Below are 6,395 nucleotides of genomic sequence, written 5' to 3'. Positions count from 1 at the left end.
TGTCCCAGCCTTATCCGCAACAGCAGGAAGAATTAGGTCCTCCACAATAGTATGGGGCTTGCCTGTCCTAGCCACTCTGTAGCTCACCATATAAGACACTTCTAGCCCCTTCTTATTAATGGTATCTGTTGCTTTTATACATGTCTTACTACTCGAAAGTCGTTTTAATTCTCGCTCCAAAAACTCCTGTGGTTTTTGAGTGAAGGTTTCCCGCGAGAGAGTAACGGTTAATGTGATTGGATGTTGATTATTTGTCTAGGCTACCTGTTTTTGACATTGTGTTGTTATTTCGCTGAACACTAGATGGTTTATTTTTATTTTTGGCTGTGAAACGAGGCAACTCAGGTGAGAAAAAAAACTCACCCAAATGTATCGCCCCCGTTGGAAAATATAAATGTACTGTTTGAAAATGTCAAGAAAAAAAAAATATATCACAATTTTATTTGGCGTACCCCCGACGGCATTTGGGAATACCTGGTCTAACATATGGAGTTAAAGCTGGAGTAGAGGAGCTGCAGTGTTGGAGCCAACAGACAGCTACAGACAGTTACAGACAGCCACAGACCGCCACAGACAGGTACAGACAGCAACATACAGTCACAGACAGCTACAGACAGCCACAGACCGCCACAGACAGCAACATACAGTCACAGACAGCTGCAGACAGCCACAGACAGGTACGGACAGCTGCAGACAGCCACAGACAGCTACAGTCAGTCACAGACAGCTACAGACAACCACAGTTTTGGAGACAACAGACAGCTACAGCCAGCTACTGACAACTAAAGACAGCTACAGTTTGAGACAACAGAGCTACAGACAGCTAGACAGCCACAGACAGCCACAGACAAGCACAGACAGCTACAGTTTTGCAGACAACAGACAGCCACAGACAGCTACAATGTTGGAGCCAACAGACAGCTACAGACAGCTACAGACAACTAAAGACAGCTACAGACAACCAGAGACAATCAAAGACAGCTACAGTTTTGCAGACAACAGACAGCTACAGACAGCTACAGTTTTGCAGACAACAGACAGCTACAGACAGCTACCGACAGCTACAGACAGCTACAGACAACTAAAGACAGCTACAGACAACCAAAGACAACTAAAGACAGCTACAGTTTTGGAGACAACAGACAGCTACAGACAGCTACAGACAGCCACAGAGAGCTACATACAACTACAGACAGCTACAGACAACTACAGACAGCTACAGACAGCTACAGACAACCAAAGACAACTAAAGACAGCTACAGTTTTGGAGACAACAGACAGCTACAGACAGCCACAGAGAGCTACAGACAACTACCGACAGCTACAGACAACTACAGACAGCTACAGACAACTAAAGACAGCTACAGACAACCAAAGACAACCAAAGACAGCTACAGTTTTGGAGACAACAGACAGCTACAAACAGCTACAGACAGCTACAGACAACTAAAGACAGCTACAGACAACCAAAGGCAGCTACAGTTTTGGAGACAACAGACAGCTACAAACAGCTACAGAGAGCTACTGACAAGTGCTTATTCTTTTTTTTCTCTTTCTGCAGAGTTCATTCTGCTGGAATGTGAGGAGTTTGTACTCAGCAGATTCCTCATGGAAACAGGCTCTGGTCTGTTTTCAATTACTTCCTGTCTGTTGGGCCTCTGCTGCTCTTTGATGGGCCGCTAGCCTCACAGGAGGTTACCCTGGACAGATCTAGGATCATTCTGGGAGCTACCACTACCCTCAGTCCAAGGACCCTGGACACAGAGTTGGCAGATCTAGGATCATTCTGGGAGCTACCACTACCCTCAGTCCAAGGACCCTGGACACAGAGTTGGCAGATCTAGGATCATTCTGGGAGCTACCACTACCCTCAGTCCAAGGACCCTGGACACAGAGTTGGCAGATCTAGGATCATTCTGGGAGCTACCACTACCCTCAGTCCAAGGACCCTGGACACAGAGTTGGCAGATCTAGGATCATTCTGGGAGCTACCACTACCCTCAGTCCAAGGACCCTGGACACAGAGTTGGCAGATTTAGGAACCTAGGGGGTTGTATTCATTAAGGCACACCATAGCAAAACCTTTTGCAATTTAAAAAATAAATAAAATAAGTTGAGCCATTCCTTCAGACACTGGGTTCATGTTACAATCCAAACGGTAGGTCACAGTATCAGTATAGACCCTTCTTTGACCTTATTCTGTATTAATGGAAATTACACGCAAACATTTGACTACATCAACATGTTGAGTCAATCCGGAGCAATCCTTTAAGAACTGAACACATGGTCACCTTCGCTGTCCAGTCTTGACAATAGCAAACAGCCCTCAGACTAAGCTCTGATTACAGCAGTTTACTTTGTGTTTTTTGTGTGGAACAGGCATCTGGAAACAATTTTCATAGGACAGTAAAGTATTTAATTTACAGGAGGTCAACAAGAGGTCTGTCTGTCTGACAGTGTTGAACACATTAACAGAGCCCTACCACTAACCCAGCTAACGTCCAGAGGAGCTGAAAGGACCGTCTCTGATCAAATGTCCTGCTGGCATCACCCAGACGCCGTCACCCAGACCCCGACCCACCACATCCTTCATGCATGGATTCTCCTCCAACACAAACAAAACACACTTCCTTCCTATCTATCTATCTATCTATCCATCCATCCATCCATCCATCCATCCATCCATCTATCTATCTATCTATCTATCTATCTATCTATCTATCTATCTATCTATCTATCTATCTATCTATCTATCTATCCATCCATCCATCCATCCATCCATCCATCCATCCATCCATCCATCCATCCATCCATCTATCTATCTATCTATCTATCCATCTATCCATCTATCCATCTATCCATCCATCTATCCAGTCCTGCTGCTGGGTTGTTGCCCTCCTACGGCCTCCTCCACGTCTCCTGATGTACTGGCCTGTCTCCTGGTAGCGCCTCCATGCTCTGGACACTACGCTGACAGACACAGCAAACCTTTTTGCCACAGCTCGCATTGATGTGCCATCCTGGATGAGCTGCACTACCTGAGCCACTTGTGTGGGTTGTAGACTCCGTCTCATGCTACCACTAGAGTGAAAGCACCGCCAGCATTCAAAAGTGACCAAAACATCAGCCAGGAAGCATAGGAACTGAGAAGTGGTCTGTGGTCACCACCTGCAGAATCACTCCTTTTTTGGGGGGTGTCTTACTAATTGCCTATAATTTCCACCTTTTGTCTATTCCATTTGCACAACAGCATGTGAAATTTATTGTCAATCAGTGTTGCTTCCTAAGTGGACAGTTTGATTTCACAGAAGTGTGATTGACTTGGAGTTACATTGTGTTGTTTAAGTGTTCCCTTTATTTTTTTGAGCAGTGTAGTATTTCCCAGTACAGACTCAGTGATTAATAGTATTTCCCAGTACAGACTCAGTGATTAATAGTATTTCCCAGTACAGACTCAGTGATTAATAGTATTTCCCAGTACAGACTCAGTGATTAATAGTATTTCCCAGTACAGACTCAGTGATTAATAGTATTTCCCAGTACAGACTCAGGGATTAATAGTATTTCCCAGTACAGACTCAGGGATTAATAGTATTTCCCAGTACAGACTCAGGGATTAATAGTATTTCCCAGTACAGACTCAGGGATTAATAGTATTTCCCAGTACAGACTCAGGGATTAATAGTATTTCCCAGTACAGACTCAGGGATTAATAGTATTTCCCAGTACAGACTCAGGGATGAATAGGATTTCCCAGTACAGACTCAGGGATGAATAGGATTTCCCAGTACAGACTCAGGGATGAATAGTTTTTCCCAGGGATAATGGATGTACAATCAAACATACTTATTCCAGAGTATCACTCAATCTTCCGTCATTTAAGGGAAATGATTTAATGCTAAAAAGGGATAGCAACACAATCAGTGGAAATCTGTAGGCTGTTGAACTTGGCTGCTTGGAGGATGTATCTTGTCATCTTCTCTGGCATCTTTAAAACACTGGACATATGTATCTGATGGCTAGCCTGAGCCTGAGCCTGATCCTGAGCCTGATCCTGATGATCCCGAGCCTGATCCTGATGATCCCGAGCCTGATCCTGATCCTGATGATCCCAAGCCTGATCCTGATCCTGATGATCCCGAGCCCGAGCCTGAGCCTGATCCCGAGCCTGATCCCGAGCCTGATCCCGGCCGGCAGGCCTGCCATCAGATCAGTGTAGCCTACGTCGGACTAGTTAGATTACGTGTGAAGAAGCAGGGATCAATTGACCCGTCGGACCAGACAAGACCCCTGGGAGTCCCTGAGCAGAAACATTACAATGTGACAGCCGACATGTACAAATGAGACCGATACGTGGAGGAGTTTATGTAGTTTATTTAGTCTCTGACTCGACACAAAAACTGGCACATAAGTTAAAATAACAGGAGAGTCAGGCTGGCTGGCTGGTGTCCAGATCTTTACTAGGATCATTAGACTGAATTAATAACAGGAGAGTCACGCTGGCTGGAGGTGTCCAGATCTTTACTAGGATCATTAGACTGAATTAATAACAGGAGAGTCACGCTGGCTGGAGGTGTCCAGATCTTTACTAGGATCATTAGACTGAATTAATAACAGGAGAGTCACGCTGGCTGGAGGTGTCCAGATCTTTACTAGGATCATTAGACTGAATTAATAACAGGAGAGTCACGCTGGCTGGAGGTGTCCAGATCTTTACTAGGATCATTAGACTGACACCCATCAACCAGTCTGACAGACAGTGTGATCTCTCTCTCTACCCATCAACCAGTCTGACTAATAGACAGTGTGATCTCTCTCTCTACCCATCAACCAGTCTGACTAATAGACAGTGTGATCTCTCTCTCTACCCATCAACCAGTCTGACTAATAGACAGTGTGATCTCTCTCTACCCATCAACCAGTCTGACAGACAGTGTGATCTCTCTCTCTACCCATCAACCAGTCTGACTAATAGACAGTGTGATCTCTCTCTACCCATCAACCAGTCTGACTAATAGACAGTGTGATCTCTCTCTCTACCCATCAACCAGTCTGACTAATAGACAGTGTGATCTCTCTCTCTACCCATCAACCAGTCTGACAGACAGTGTGATCTCTCTTTCTCTCTACCCATCAACCAGTCTGACTGACAGACTAACACCCTTCAACCTCTTAAAAAAAAAAAAAAAAAAAAAAAATGAACATTGTGCAAGGATAATATTTAGTTTTTTAAAAATTACTTTAAAAAAAAAATTGATTTCATGTCCAGTTCAGTTTCAGTCTGAGCCGACAGTCCAGTCCATTTCAGTCTGAGCCGACAGTCCATTTCAGTCGGAGCCGACAGTCCATTTCAGTCTGAGCCGACAGTCCATTTCAGTCTGAGCCGACAGTCCATTTCAGTCGGAGCCGACAGTCCAGTCCATTTCAGTCGGAGCCGACAGTCCAGTCCATTTCAGTCTGAGCCGACAGTCCAGTCCATTTCAGTCTGAGCCGACAGTCCAGTCCATTTCAGTCTGAGCCGACAGTCCAGTCTGAGCCGACAGTCCAGTCTGAGCCGACAGTCCAGTCTGAGCCGACAGTCCAGTCTGAGCCGACAGTCCAGTCCGTTTCAGTCTGAGCCGACAGTCCAGTCCGTTTCAGTCTGAGCCGACAGTCCAGTCCGTTTCAGTCTGAGCCGACAGTCCAGTCCGTTTCAGTCTGAGCCGACAGTCCAGTCCGTTTCAGTCTGAGCCGACAGTCCAGTCCGTTTCAGTCTGAGCCGACAGTCCAGTCCATTTCAGTCTGAGACATGTTCTCTTGCGTTCCAAGGCTCTGAACCTTTAAGCAGGCAAAGTTCATGGTCCCATGTTGTCCACTGAATGGAATCCAAGCCCACAGTAAGAACAGAACAGGTTATCCCACCGAGCGATGTGTCGCTTTCTTCCTCTCTGTGTCGATCAGCCTTGTCCCAGTCAGAATGATCCAGTCACGTGCTCTACATTGACGCCCCTGAATCAGACTTCAGTCTCTGAAGGGAGAATCGTCGAGGCCAGCACTCCAAGCAGTCCGACGGACTCTGCTGAGACTTCAGTCTCTGAAGGGAGAATCGTCGAGGCCAGCACTCCAAACAGTCCGACGGACTCTGCTGAGACTTCAGTCTCTGAAGGGAGAATCGTCGAGGCCAGCACTCCAAGCAGTCCGACGGACTCTGCTGAGACTTCAGTCTCTGAAGGGAGAATCGTCGAGGCCAGCACTCCAAACAGTCCGACGGACTCTGCTGAGACTTCAGTCTCTGAAGGGAGAATCGTCGAGGCCAGCACTCCAAGCAGTCCGACGGACTCTGCTGCCCATCGGGTTGGGCACTTCTCTCAACTCCAAACAAAACACAAGTCCACGTCCAAAAGCATCGCGTTCAT

This window comes from Salvelinus namaycush, chromosome 18 (assembly GCF_016432855.1).
Source record: "Salvelinus namaycush isolate Seneca chromosome 18, SaNama_1.0, whole genome shotgun sequence".
In the NCBI taxonomy this organism is placed as follows: domain Eukaryota; kingdom Metazoa; phylum Chordata; class Actinopteri; order Salmoniformes; family Salmonidae; genus Salvelinus; species Salvelinus namaycush.
This window is presented reverse-complemented; position numbering follows the sequence as displayed.